Raw genomic sequence first — 16,899 nt, forward strand, 5'->3', positions numbered from 1 at the left:
TTATTTACTTATTTTATCCCATTTCACAACAATGAGTAAATTTAATCTAAGCTTAAAATGATAATGAAAAAAAAAGATCTACATTTAGGATAACTAATTAAGGTGGGTTACTAAATCCAGTGTACACACAATACGTATATGAATATCCTGTCAATTTGAAAAATGCATGCTTCCATAGCCTTGGGAGTAATTCCAAACAAGATGCAATCTTAAAGTGTTAGTATTGGTAAAGAGAAGGAGCCAACATCTCTCGCGAGATGAAGGTTCGACAGACTTGTTCTTGTAGATAGCATGTAACATACGGATCCAAACGTTATTTTGAAGAATCACTTTACTGATACATATCAAAAATAGTTTCGGGCAATTTCAAGAGTTTTATAGGTTTAATTATAAGTAACTTCGTATATTCAAAGTTTACTTAAAATTAGGCTTTTTGGCGACATTATTCTACCTCAGTCAATTTCCTTCGTACCACCATCGACAATTAATCTATAGAATCGGTCTACTTAAAATTTGGCGAGTCTAAGTAAATCCACCTTCCAGCAATTGAACACAAAACCAAAAGTGTTGCAACGATCCCGGTCTTGTAGTTAATAAGAAATAATTTAGGGCAGATGGGACTCGAGGTTTTGGACCTAGAATTGCACTGGGAAATATAGATTTTCTCTAGGTACATGACAGCAAATCTTGTTGATTATCCTTGGTAAACATTCTACATGGAAGCATGAGGAGAAAAGATCACGAACACGCCGGCATCCTCTCCGTTGAAGGAATTAAAGCCATCCAATTACATCTTTAAGGTGTATTGGAGGTCAGTGGGGGCGAATGACCCATCAGTTGTAAGCCAAGAGATCAAAATCTTAAGGAAAACAGCGGACAGACAAAAAAACTATATCAACAACAAAAATATAAGGAAAAGAAATAAGGTCTTCATCTTCAGCTATTGCACGGACTGATATAAAGTTGTTATTCTTTCATCATTCATTATAAAAAAGTTTTCATTATTTTTTTTTAAAGAATTCAATTAAAAATGTAATTAAAAATTATAAATATAATGTTAAAAAATAATCGAATTTACATTTTAAATATTAAATACTTAAGTGAATTTTACACTATAAACTTAAATAATATTATTAGGAAATAATACATTTAAATAATTAATTATAATGAAATGTGGCCAATAAGCAAAACATGTTTTGCACAATTTCATGCATACTTGTACTTTTATTAGTCCGAAATTCTTTCCTCATTCCTCTGTTTTCTGTTCGTCTCTTTCGATAAAGTTTTGCGTGTATCTTAAAACGAACATGGCAATTTTTCAAATAATTTACTACTGTATCATTTATAGGTACCACCTTCTTCAATATTTTTGTCCAGTTTTTTTATAGTTGACATTATAGAAGACTTGTTCCTGGCAAGTTTTTACTTGAAGATACTGTATTTTCGTAGAAAAAAATTAATTTGCCGCTACTAAATTGATACAATAACAGCATTGTACGAATGTTAGAACTTCAATCTGAGGGGCTTTTTGGATAAAAATGTCTGATGAGAATGAATTTTGAACTTAGTGATCAAGATAATCTTCCTTATTTAATGCCTTATGAGTTTTAGTATCCGATTGTTCTAACGTTAGAATTATTTGCTTCCTTTAAAGTTCTTCTGTGTCTCTATTTAAATTTAACGGGAGCTTCCTTTTTTTTAATCTTTATCTAAGTATGTTCAAATAAAGTAGGGATTGCATTATGTACGTAAGGCCACCGTCCTTCTGGATACTTCCGCAAAAACATTGATTCTTCAACGTGAGCATAAATCAAATAATTTAAGTATGAATAATTAGAATATGGACCCCTTATAAAACAGCTCATTAATTTAATTTTCATATCCCTGACATTGTATAAAATAGTTGATTATATTACTTGGCAAACTCTTCAGTCTTTGGCAGGAATTTAATTTAAATGTTTGATGGGATTGATAAATAACTTTCTACAATTGATTTCTTATCAAAAATTGAAAATTTTCTAAGCCTATAAGGCCGGATATTTCTGAGTTGAAGTTGATCTATTCTTACAATACATTACACGTTACCATTATGAAAAATATATTGCAATGAATAAGTATTGACAAATTATGATAATTAATTAAATTAAGGCCACAATGTAGTACATGAATTGCTTTCAAGGCCTTTAAAATATTTTTTTTTTAATTAACCAGCAAAGAGAAAGATTAAACATGCTCTTCTTGTACTGAGTTATCATTCTTTCCTTTGAGGAGTCCTTAGAGTGTATTATATAGGCAAAGAGACGCTATTTAAAGAGGGCAACAAAAAGAAAACTCTCGCCTATATTTTTCGTGAGTGCAAACAACTTGAAGTAATATGGCCAATCACGTTTGAAAGACTCACCCACTACCTAGGGAGAGGGCCCGACTAATAAGAAAAAAATATGGCTTTAACGATGTGGCTCTTCCATATAGAATTGGATCCAACTCTATTGCAAAATACGATTGCAATGTTGAATTTTGAAATAATTAAACTCCACAAAAAACTGTTTCTTCTTTTAACATGCATTTTGTGATTGTTTTTTTAATTTTATAAATAAATAATTATTTCATTCATCATCATTATTTTTATCTAAACTTCAACTTATTTGTCAGATCGTATTTTTGATGATTGCCCTTCTTTGTAATTGTTAATTTGTATATGTAGTTTCAACTTTTTTATATTTCTTTTAACTGTCTAAATGTAATAATATATTTATGCCTGATGGCCTGGTAGAAAATAATAATAATAATAATTTATGTATTTTTAGATGGGATAAAATATTCTTGATTAAATAATCTTATTACAAATTATATTCTATAACTTGAGGTAAGATATAAAGAACTTGTAGAAAAAATTAAAAAGATATTTACTTCTTAGTAAAATCCTCCAATTAACACGAATTTTTAGTGATGCAATACATTTTTCATCTATTGTAATCAAGATAAATGAATAAATAGTTCATTTTTTAAATGCTGAATGTTTTTATCAATTTGTTGTTTACTTTTACTTTCATCAATATAGTTATTTCATGTCGAAATATGACACTGAATCGCAATTATACCCTTAAAACTTGATTTTTTTTTAAATGTTGTAAGGCCAAAACTTTAGAGGTTGAAAGTTTTAATGGTAATTTTCGTGTTGTAGAAATGAAGGAAAATATCATTTAGTATTTTATTTTAATTTTAAAGTACAAGGATTTAATCATTTAAAATACATCATTATCGTTGTAAAAACTCTTGTAGAGATAATTTTGTAACCAGGAAAATGGATCAAAAATTTAATGATATCTCTGTTAAAATAACAAGTTACGAACAAAGCATATTTATTGTGTTTTTTCATAATTATAAATAAGATCCAAAACCAATTTTTAACAATTACATAATATTGGATATCAAATTGCTCAAAAGAAAGATTCTTTCCTAACCACAATTGAATGAGGCAAAATATTATTTATTTAGATTTTTTCCTGAACAAGCTTTTTCCTATAAATTATGAAATTTATCCCTGAGATATGGAAGCCAATATATATTTTTTTTTAAATAAAACCATGATGTATACCAAATTTCAAATAATCCAAGGTTAATAAAGATACAAAGTTATAATTTATTTGTGAATATTTACTAAATTGCACTGAGTGTAAAACTTTAGCTGGGAGAATATATCTAGATATATTAATAAAATAAAGTTTGTATTTTGTTAATTAAAGAGCTCTTTTTTGAGTATGCACTTAATATCTTAGAAGTAAATGACATATATATATATATGATATAAGAAATAACAATATAGAAATTAGTGTATGTAGCTTAAATCAGTATGTCGTATTAAAAAAGGAAAAGGTAAGACCATATTATCTATAGTAGAAATATAACTCCCTTAGTCAAATGATTTAAACCATTAGCCCTGCCGGTAGATATGAGAATAGAGAAACGTAAAAGATTACAGGAGTTCTCAACTTTTTTTCAACTCTAAGGCCACTTCGGATTGTCCAAACATTCCTAGAGGACATATTCTCAAATAAATGAACAAAAAATTTAGCGTGTAAACATGCACATATTTGTGTAACTGACAAATTTTGAACAATTTAAAAAAAAAAATTAGATTGGTCAAGGACCTTAAGATTTTGAAAATTGAAAAAAATATTTTCTTCTTTTATTATCTTCCAACCACAAGCAGATCTGATTAAATTGTTTTATAACTTTTTTTACATAAAAAAAATTTTTAGTAGGAAAACTGCCCATGAGAAAATTGCCATGGAAGAAAATTACCCGTATTTTGTTCAAACTTAATGATGAATAATAACACATCATAAATTTGCTTAATATTATTTACGAAAAATATCTAAATATATTTGTTTGTACAATCCCCCAAGGGAGTACCCTCAAATGTGAGTAATATTATTACAATACAATTTCATTGCAATTTTCTATATTCAAATAAATCTTCTAAGAAATTGGTCCACAGGATTGGTTAGCAGACGGGGGGGAAATAGCTTAAAGCCTCTTAGAATATGGTTGAATACTCTCAACCCTCGGATTGTCTAGAGTCTAGAATTGGCAGTGGTTTTTAAAACCACAGGCAATACATCCAAGGAACGGCTATAATACCAAAAAAATAGTTTAAACCCTCAGCTTGCGAATTGAAAATCGTATTTTTTCTGTGTTTTTAAGCCATTGAACTATTTTTTCATATGGCATTACATACGAATAACAATATTTGTATTTCAATAGTCATATAATTAATTGTTTTTTTTTCTTATTTCGTAATGGGTACAAATCATTATTTATTTTTATTATTTTTATAAAACATCAATATTGCCAAATCTTTAAGGTAAAAATACACAATAACATCAGACAGACTTTGATCTTTTATTAAAGATTTGTTCAATAAGATCAATTAACTCTTTTTGTTAAAGTAAGTCATTGAATTTCTTTGAAAAATGCAAAAATTATTTGTCTCAATAATCGTATATTTTTTCTAAAAAATGAAAAAAAAAATTGACAAATCTAAATATTATTTAAAGGAGTATTCTTAAAATTTAAACAACTTTCTAACAGTCTTCTATAATTCCCTGGAGAGACCCAGGGAAAAGCTATCTGCCAACTTCTAGAAGATTGAAATGTAAAACATTTTGTTGAGAGCAGGATATTTGGATACAACAGCTAAAAACACTGGAAAGATTTATGGTGTGTGTTCATTGCTTGAGTCAAAATTGGAATGAAATTTTATATTCTTACCCTGTCGACATAAATACTTTAGTTAGTTTTAGCTTGTGTTTTCACCATTTATATAAGTTCCTCATTCATGTTTTTAAAAGTTTTAAGAAGAAGTGGGGAAAGTTAGAGAAAACAAATTTTAAGTCGATCAGGACAAAAGATTTCAAAGTCATTGCTGATATGAATATATATACACTATTGATTTTGCAAAGAAAAATTCTTTAAAGTTTTTAAGCAAGAAATTAATATTATTATACGCACTCAAGATGAACATGTTTTGAGCTATTCTGAGGCTCACTATACTGACATGGCTCAAGGACATCTACCCAGAGGACAACTATGTGGGGACGCATGATGGTGTACCCTCACACACATCGGCCAAATGCCAGAAGTTCTGTGTCGACAATATGGGGGATTTTTGGCCCAATTACATGTGCCCATCATCTTCGCCGGATTTGAACCCGTTGGACTTTGCTGTGTGGGGAATATTGGAGAGGGAGACTAAACGGGTCTCACACCCGAACGTGGGCTTCCTGAAGGCCGCCATTGAGAAGGAGTGGAACAACTTGTCCAAGAAGTTCATCATCAACTCCTGCAAGGCTTTCCGCCACTGTGTGGAGGCTGTGATTGCTGTTGAGGGCGGCCCTATTGAGTGAACATTTTCATAAAAGTCGTGTCTCAAAATTTTGTTAAAAAAACTTTCAAAATTATTTATCAAAAAATAAAATTATTGACATTTTTCTAAAATCAGTCATTCAGTCTACGTTTTGCTTCCGGACCCTGTAAATCCAAAAGAAAATTATATGCCGACAACTTTGAAAGAGGATAAATCAACTGAAAAAGATCCTAAATAAAGTATAGTGCTAATTACTTGCTAATAAAGGGTGCGAAAGCTATTTGTACCGCCAAATTTTATTTTTTTTCAAACACAATTTTCACTGCGTACAAGTTATTAGAATAAAAAAAAGTTAAGCAAAATATTAAAAGATTTTGAATTATTGACACTCACCTCAATTTAGCCAATAGTCGTAATATTAAAAATGACGGGTCGTCTATTATTTTTAAATTTATATGTTGTGTTGATTACATTTAAAGCCAAATAAAATGATTATATTGATGATGTAACAGTGTAAAGGAAAAAGACGTATGAAGGACTGCATATTATTTCAAAGTTTATTTAAGTATTATTATAATTGGAAAAGTGTCTAGTTACATAATTGATTCGGGTAGTTAAACTATAAGTAATGTCATTTATGACTATCCTAACAAAGTGATGTATCAATATTTTCCAAAATTATAATAATAATGCTGGAGGTTAAATTTTAGAAATTGTGTTTGTCGATAGTAAATTGGAATACAATGTAATATTTTATTTATGATATATTTATCTATAACTTTTTGATTTGTGATACCCAATGGAAAAGTGTAATCCAAAACAATGTTATGCAAGTATTACATGTTATTCAAAAGCTATCAGTTGTCAAGATTAATACCTTTTGAATTTTGTTAAATTTGAGGCGTCTTAAGATATGGTGGTTATAAATATGAAAAAAAAAAGTGTATTGTAGTAATATCATTGAATTAGGAGTAATTGGGTGATTATTAAAAAGCACACCTTCATGTATATAAATATTATTTTGTTAATTTATTCTATTAAAACATTTTAGGGTATATTGGATAAAATATTATGTTCTTTTTTCACAATATAAATGAAGTTATGGTTTATATAAATCAACCAATTACTTCTAATTCCATTACTTTACTACTCTACTTTTTTTTTAAAATCAAAATGTACCAATCTTGAAAAATTTACAGTCAAAATCTTATAGATGCATACAAAAATTCTAACAAATTTTTGACATCTTTAATCGGTGTCGGGGTGAGTTCATTAATAATTTGGATAATATATTGGATGTTGGACATACCGATGGATATTAATTAATAAAAGTGAAACAAGATAAGTTGTTCATTGAATAACAGAGAAAATCAGGTCGACCAGGTCACTTGGCTGTAGTCGATAAAAAACTGTCAGAATAAAAGGAAAGATCATAACTACGTATAATAGATGATCAAAAACGATAAATGAAATATATTTATTCATCTAATTCTTCAATTGGGAACAAATATTCTTCAAATGATTTGAATCTTGATTCTAGTGAATCCAAAGGATACAGAGTGATCGAAGAAAAGATCAGCCGAACACTATAAAAATTGATTAAAAAAACAGAGTACCAGATGTTGTAGCTTTACATTGGGAAGGAAATTTACTAACTGCATTGAATAACTGGAAGATGAAAAAAGAACGTTTGCCCATTGAGATGACATATGGAAATTATGAAAAAATTATTACTGCTCCAAGATTGGATTATTCAGCAGGAAAAGAACATACACCAGCTGTTTGGAAAGAATCCTAGATTGGGAACTCAAATAAATTTGCAAGTTCTCTACTGCGATACCACAGCTTCAATACTGGCCGTATTAATGGTACCGTTATGGTACTGGAGAAAAAGGTCGAAAAAGAAATGATTTTATTTGCTTGTCGTCATCATCTTCAGGAACTGATTTTAAAATAGTTTTTGAAGTAAAAATCAAAGATGTAAAACAAGTAAAAATATTCCACTCTTTCAAAAATTAAAAGATAATTCGGAAAATATAGATTCCATCAAAATAGTCTTCTTACAATCATTAGTACAAAGTAACCCATCAGTTTTGGAAATTGAAGCTTTTTTAGAATATTATGGTAGTAAGCTATCAAAAGAAATAGTTAGATGATTACATGGATCTCATAGAACTATATATTATATTTTTAGGTAGAAGCAATAATAAAAAAAGTATAGACCTCCCGTTTTCTTTTTCTCCAAGAAAAGGTCATGTGAATAAAAGAAAAATGTCTAGCATTTTTCTATATCATATTTTTTTAATTTTCTTTAAAAATTGAGAATATTTTAAAAACCTAGTATAAGTTATCTCTTCTTAGTATTAACATCGAAATAGTTTTTATTTTTTGAACCTGCGATTCATTTGGAACGGAGAAAATGTTTCTGTAAAGTAAGAATATCTGAAAAAAAGTTTTATTCAAAAATTGTTTTGATATTAGCTAATTTTTGGGTTATTACCTTATACTATGACTTTTGACCATATGTAGAACCTTGCAAATCAAGTTTTCTTTCAATTAAGTTGAATTTAAAGCACTGAATATTACTTTAAAGAAAGTTGGTAAATATGGAGGTTTAAAATTATTTGCTTGGAGATATTTCGATTTGAATTAATTATGTTAGATAAATGTTTAACCCATTCACAGATTTTACACGAGATATCTAGTTTTCAATTTTTATCACATTTTTTCCGCAGGCGTAATATCCCGACTGAAAACGAAAAGTTACTTAAAATAAAAGAAAGATAAATTCAGCGAGCTTGGATTGGCATTTAAGTACACTATATGAAAGTCACTACTCAGAAGTTAAATAATAATGAAACCAGCAAAAAAAACATTCTTCAGATTACCAATTCCAAAAAATAGGGCTAGCTAAAAAATACACACCATTCCCATTATTAGTAATATCCAAATATGGCACACAGCCTAAGACAATCTCATACTCCTCGAATTACTTAACATCTGGATGCATGAGAATCACTTTGCCAGACGGATAAATTTATAATTTCATTTAAATGAAGGGAAGAATTAACTATAAAGTAATGTTTAAAAGTGATTAATCATGATCACAGATATCCCGATGAAAACTTTCATTTGTGTATTTAATGAAGGAAGTTGAGCTTTAAAATCGTCAAATGAAATATTTTATGCTTCAAAAACGAACATAAGCTCCAAAGACAATTTGTGAGCATTATCAAGTATGACTGGATTTGGTGTAAGGAAATGCTAATTCGCAAAGGTGTATAAAATATGTTCTAGAAAGTAAAAGCAGATATTTCAAGGTGGTAAACTTTATTTTTCAGAGCTGCAAGCATTATTATTTAATTATTGAAGATAGAACATCCAAGCATAGAGTAATAACTAATTTGTGTGTTGATAAAATACTTTGAGGGTTTGCTCAGGAATTATAAGTGTAAGTCCTTGTTGGACTCGGTGTAAAATTGAAGATCGATATCAGCGTCATTCCACCCTATATGTCTGTATTATTTAAGGAGTTGGATTGATGTTTATTTCCTTCCTCTTAATGAGACTTGCAGCTGATGTAATAAATCCTCATGACAGCTAAGCTGCTTCCCTCCCAAACATTCTTCATATACCAGGGTTACCTTAATTAATTTTCGATTGATTGTATTTTTATAAATTAGCATAACAAATTTTATATATCATTCCTAAATTGCACATGAGATTTCCTTGCATTATTTTCCCACATATCTTTTTTAATGTCCTCCATATTAGTGGATATAGAGTAAATACTTCTTATTAAACCTTATGGAACAAAAATATTCATAGGCTATCCGTGTCATTAGTCAGTTTCTTCATGGAAATGAATATATTTTTATCTTATATTAAAAAAGAATCTCACTTGATGAACCAATTATAATCTATAGAAAAACAGACGTAATGAATAGATCTTTTAGTCTTTCTTTGTAATTCATGAATAGGCATTAATAGTGTTTCTGAATTAATTTCTAATATGTGGTTTTGCTGATGGTTCAATCTTACAAAATTAAATAATAATACATTTTAATTTGGACATGAATGTCATTATAGATTCTTTCTTCATGACACAGTAGCATTGACCTGCGAAAATGAAAAACTAAATTATGGATTAAGAATCTAATTTTTATTTGTACATCTTTTGTCTAATTTAATGCTACAGATCGTTATCAATGCCACAGCTCAAACTGAAGACGCGGTTATTTCTTTAGACCAAAACATATCAAAATTGTCTGAACGCCAATTTTTGGACTAGATGGAAGTGTGGCCCTTCCACCAGACACCAGGTTCATCTAAGGTTTTCTAATGTCCTTCAGGACTTATATGTGTACGTCCTTGGTGATGTTTTACCTCTTCGCAAAAAAGTGCAGGTTAATGACATATCCCTCGCTGAAAAAGGAGGAGGACATAGACCAAGGCTGATAACTTGGTCCTTCCTACGATTAAGCCATGTTCAGGGTCACGCACAATCTACCTGTCATCCCTCCTGTTTACCTTGGGATCCAGAAAAAAGATTTACTCAACAATCTTAACCTTCATAGCCTCAAACAGCAACTGCCTGATCTACAAGAAGTAACTCTTACATCTCAGATCACAGTGGGTGGTGGTCCTGATGATCTATGGACCCATATTTATCCTGCAACCCAGGTTCCTCATCGTGATGCTAGGGTGGTCGTCCATCATATCCTGCAGCACCTTCAGGAAATATGGAGTACATTTTTTTTGTTCTAAGAATGAGTCTTCATTGCAGGTATTCCTGACCCATAAGACTCATTGAAAGCCTTGAAAATGTTGTAAACAGTTGATTCACACAGCCTTGTAAGCTCAATAATCTCGTTGGCTGTGCAAATATCACGGATGCACACAATAATGACAGCAAAGTGTTTGTTTTCGAAATACATCTGAATTTTTTTGTATTTCTTCTTATACAATTTTGTCAGTTAAATCTAATGAGTATACATCCATAAGCATAGATTTCAGAGATGCCAAGATATTAAGCTCTAAACATATTCCAAATATAAAATCCCCACCCATCATGTGTTTATTTTTAGGATTTTTTTTTTTTTTTTTTTTTTGAGAAATTAAGTCAATATTTGGGGTTTCATTCTTATAAGGAAAGCTAATTAGTTTTATTTCCGATGTTTTCTGTGGCTTTCCCAGCTCTGGAAAAGACAATTTTATATCCACGGAGATTATATGAAATATATACCTCCCTATACCTTTTTGAGTAGTTAGGTTACATTTTACTAAGAGACATAGAAATTCAACTTAATTTATATATTATAATGTAACATATACTCAACTACGTGAAATAAGTAAAGTATTGTATTTTAAAGAATTGTATTAAAACAGTAATAAGGCAATATTGGAAAGGATATGTGATCTTTGAAGTGAATAATACATCCATATGTTAAGTAACCCAAAATTTAGTGAACAATATTTCGGCAATTGTAAAGTTGTGGTAAATATTGCCCATAATATAAAGTGAATAATTCCAATTATCCTAAAAAACATTAAAATATAGAGGGTAGGACAACGAAGCGTGGAGTGTTAATTAATGTTTATTTTCTCATTACTTATGAAAAGGTTTAGTGATTTTTTCCTGATATTCTAATTCTTCATTTCTTTTTACATAAATAAACTATAGTAATCATTTAGTCATTTCATCATCATGAGCAAGTAACAAACAAAAAAGTAGCACAATTCAGATCTCCAACATGCTCGAGTTGATGGGATGAAGATTACGGATATTGTAAAGCACTCTACGAGACTGGTTTTTAAGTTGCCCAAGATGAAAAAAGGATGTTAGGAAGTGGAGGGCAAAATTTAAAGAGGGATACAAATTTTTTGTTAAGTAAGGGGAAGAATATAAAGGAGGATCCCACTAAGTCGAACAATCGCATCACAAACGACTTCTCTGTGGCTCCTAAGACCATCAGGAGGCTAAAAAGCACAACTTCGTATTACTTTACTTCACAAGGACCTCACGCCACCTTCTGACAGAGGGCATGAAGGCTAGAAGGCTGGAAAGGTAAAAGAAAATCAATTATGAACATTTTCTCGGACAAGAAGATATTCGTAGTTGATCAATTCTACAACCGCCAGAACGATCGCTGACTTATGGAAACAAAAGAACAAGTACAAAGGGTTTACCACACCAAATATCTTGCCCAAACAATGGTCCTCGGTTTCTGAAGGAAAGAAGATGAATCTGATCTCTTTCAACGCTGGACAGAAAATCAACCAGAAGGCGTATTATAAATTACTTAGGTACACCATCTTGCCATGGCTGAAGATCAACTACTCAGAGTGTAACTACGCGTTGGGTGAGGATGCACCCCCGCTCACATGTGCGCTAAGTGTCAAAAACTCTGTGCAGAAAACACGGATCGATTCTGGAGCAAAAAGATAAGGGTCCCTTCCTCACCAGATTTGAACCCACTAGACTTTTCTACATGGGACACTTTGGAGAAGGAAACCAGCAACCTCACACCCAAATATGGACATCCTGAAGTCCTTCATGGGGCAACTTGTCAAAAGAGTTTGTCATCACTCTTGCATGGCCTTCAGACGACGTGTGATTGATAATGAAGGCACGGACATATTGAGTGAAAAAAGTTTTGCAAAAATCTTCTCTAAATGTTTTGCTAATATTATGCGTTTGCATATTCTTAGAAATATAAAATTATTTATGTATTTCTTAATTCATCGAGCTCGAATTCACGTTATGCTGCCCTACCCTGTTGTATATTAATGATTCCTATGCGTCATATTTAAGTTTATATAAAAAAATGTTTTTCAAGATTTAATGAAAACTTGTTTGTGAAGACAGTGTGAACAAAACTAAGGTTATTTGTAGTGAAATAATACTGAAATCGACATATTTTATTCAGCATGGCCACCCTCAGCCTTAATGACGGCATCCCAACTCTTTCGAAGGCCGTAAAAACCTTACTAATTTTGTCTTCTGACAAGTAAGGAAACCTTGATCGCGGACTCAAAAGATCTCACAGATCTTTGAGGCTTGGTGCAGACAACTCCCTCGACTTTTGCTGGGATTGAATAATTCAAGAGTACTTGAAATTCAGCTACAGCCGTCATTTGAGATGAGCTTAGCTATCATGACATTTGATATATTATCTACAAAAAGTTAAGCTAAGAAAGAAATAAGCACAGATTCTACTCCGTATTAGCATGGTCATAGGCAAAAATTACTTGTAGATCAATCTTCAACTACTTTGAGTCCCACAAGAATTTACAATTGTACATCCACAATAAGCACTTGTGGTTGCAGCAATAAGATTTTCTTTCGTGGTATGCAATTACATATAATCTCATTCATTAATAATTTTCTTTATATGCAAACATATATATGTTTTCTACAAGTTGTAATTTCTGTACAAGTTGTAACATGTAGTAAAGAAAACAATTTTTTCATTTCATTACTCTTTATTTAATTATATCATCTGTCACTTTAAAATCACGCATTTATTTTTTTTACAAGTAATATAATTTGTGGGCATTTGAAATATTTAATGTGCAACAAATTACTTAAAATTACACCATTACTAAAACAGGGTTTTAAAAAAAATTACTCTTAAGTGTTTAAATATATTTTATGACATTGTTGCTTGCATAAAAAATAGAAGACATGTTTTTATCTTCAAATAAGACGGTAAACACATTTTTAGTTAACTAAAAAAAAATATGGAGAAAAAAATATTCAATATTGCTCCTATTATCTTTGTCGACAAGATTACTCATGACATCAACCAAAAGCTGGGTTTACAACGTGTGTAAACTCTTTAAAAGATGGCAAATGTGTTTAAGATTATCCTTGCTTGGGATGACCAATCAAATTTGAGTCTGATACCACAAAAAAAAAAATATATAGCAAGAAAATTTGGCAATGACCAAAGATAAACTGACCCAGAAGAAATCATTTGTACCAACATCTTGTACAATTCTGTCGAATTTGCGAGGGTTAAGTCCTAAAGATATTTCTCAAAGGCAATGTGAATTCCAAGTCAAACTTTGTTAGCACTTCTCAAATTTTATTATTTATCATAGAAATTATGTTTTCTTTTTCTCAGATAGAAAAACATATTGATTCGATTATAAGTCGGCAAATCCTTCGATCAAGGATAGCTCTAATGAAATATGACACATATCCAGGACAAAATATAGAATATCAGTAATAACGATATGTGTTTAGCTGTGACCGGTGATTTCATTCCCAGTAAATTCATTCCTTGTGTTTTCATTCCCAGTAAATTCATTCCCTGAAGAAAAAATTCAAGATGAACTCGACGATAGTGTGCAACTTGTTTGCTTCATCTCAAGCCAAACCCATGTCTTGAAATGTAGAGTAGTACGAAACGACTTGCTGTTGTGAGCCATCTTGAATATGAAAATACCGATTTTCATTTTAAGAACATCTTTACCAGCAATTCCTGAGATAACCGTATTTGTAATGTGATAAACATAAAATTGATCATAAGACCAATTATCAACCACACTTTGAGATTTTTTACACAGGGGGAAAATTATGCTTATTTTTTTAACTTATAATTCCAAGTCGTGAATGTTACCAGAAATCATTTTCCAAAGTTTCTGTATTTAAAATAAATAAACACACAATAAAGTTAATATATATTATTTATATAATCTAGCATTCCTGAAAATGAGTAAGCTCCGATTTGGTAAAATAGAACTAATTTATTATGTGACATTAATGTAATTCATTGGTATGAAGCTTATTCACTGTTCAAACAAGTATATGGCCAAAAAATTTATTTATTTATTACATGATACCATAGTGAGCAGCAGCCCTTGTATTTACAGCAACCGAGACTCCTCCAATATAGAATTAGCCTTTGATTTGCCGTCTTTTCCTTTGGATCCAAGATGATCAATATGGGAACCTCCGGTTTTGAATGTTAAAGTTACATTTTTTTCTATTCCATATTACAACTTGTATGTTTTCTTTTTAAAATCTTTACCTGTTAATCCTTTATTTCTACTACAAAGGTTTCAAAATCAATTGAAATATTACTAAAATGTTAGTATTTATGTTATGAAACTATCAATAACAGTGATTAAAAAACTGACATTAATCATAAATATGTAGTACATTTAAGTTTGTTTGAAAACTTACATAAGACAGTTTTGAAGCACATAATTATAAAAATCTATTATAGGGAGTCTTATTTGGCATAAATGAACAATGTAAGTATTTTTTATAATAATATATTAAACATTTCTTAACAAAACACGAGATTTGGGAAGTTAAAATGAAGAGAAATATCAGAATAAATGTGTCAAAAAAAAAAAAAAAAATATTGGGAACATGTCTGGAATTAAAATATTCATACCATGATGCAAGTTCGAGAAAGGTTGATTAATATTGTTGCAAAGTATATGTCTCGTATACAATACTTCATTAGATAAAAATCATGTAACTTGATTCAAATCAATTATTTTGAAGAAACAGCAAAAAAAATCCTTTTTTCCCTACATTTTACATATTTTAAAATCAAAACGCGTCCACGTTTTCTGGACTTTGATGGTTATTTTCTTTTTTAGAAGAATAAATTGCAAAATAAAAACTATCCTGCGAAACCAAATTTCCAACTTTTGTAATAAAGGTACAGTATATGTTTTTATCATATAATCTTTCCAAAATTTCAAAGTGTAGATCATTTATATTTTCGACGCCATCTTGTATTTCTAGGGAAGGTTTATATGCTGTTACCAAAAAATTTATCATAATGAGGGACAAGAACGTTAATTGACTCAAATTTGGATTGACGATATTGCTTATTTTTATTTGTAAATCCTTTACTCCTCTGAAATGACAAATCAAAGGAATTATCCTTTGGTTATCACCAATTAAAACTGCATCTTATTCTGTTTTCTCATTGTTCCTTGACTTAAAACTAATCAACAAGAATTACAGACTTAGAGAGATAACAACGATTTATCTTAATTACTCAATAACATTTTAAAATAAGTTAATTTAGCTTGCTTATTTAAAAAATTTATGTTACTCCTCTGACCTAAAAATTTGTAATAACCACATATATAGCAAAATAAGTTAGGATTATTTGACCATTATTATGATGAGAAAGTTAGGAAAAAGTTTAAAAAGGACTATTACTAAATTTATTGATATAAGAAGATTTAATGAACAAATATTTAAGAGTTTAGAGATTTCTGGGTAATTTCAAGTCTTGTTGTGGATCTTAAATGATCCGCACTTACAATATTTAAAATAGTAGTTGCAAAAACTTTTATTTATATTTATATCTTCCCGTAAAACAGTACCATTAGTTATACTGTTTATGAAATTGCAATTCGGTATTGCTTTTAACGAAATCTAAGATACCGTTATCATCATTTGATTGATCAATTCTACCTAATAGCACAAAAAAATATTTAATCCAGGATATATTTTGGAGAATGAAAAAAATTATAATGTTGAATCCGATTTTAGACTCTTCTAAAAAATGAAATTTTCATTATCAATAAAATAGATATGTTGATTTTCTCAATGTCAAGTAATACCCTCTTTCAGACACTTAGAAATATCATGTCGAAATTTTTCTAAATATGGACTCGATTTCAAGCCAAGTCCAACTCCCCACCTCTTATAACACTTTGTCTATGAATGTTAATAAAGTGTTATTATTTGTTGAAAGTTGAGCAATTATATAACATAAACAGAAAAAATGAAAACGAAAATGATAATATTCTTCTGGAACAGAACCTCTCAAACTTTATATGATATCCTGAGAAAGTATAAGAAACATCTCCGAAAACAACAAATGTGTAGCAAAAAAAATTAAATCCCCCTTTTTTAAAAAGATTTTTTTAATTATCTATTTTTTTTTAAAGAAGACATTTTGTACCACTAAGGAGAGAAAGGGATCTGACATACCACAGTTTTTAGAACCACTGCTCTAGAATAAGCAGATTTCCTGCTGATATTTTGA

The sequence above is a fragment of the Lepeophtheirus salmonis genome, chromosome 7 (genome assembly GCF_016086655.4).
Source record: "Lepeophtheirus salmonis chromosome 7, UVic_Lsal_1.4, whole genome shotgun sequence".
Classification (NCBI taxonomy): domain Eukaryota; kingdom Metazoa; phylum Arthropoda; class Copepoda; order Siphonostomatoida; family Caligidae; genus Lepeophtheirus; species Lepeophtheirus salmonis.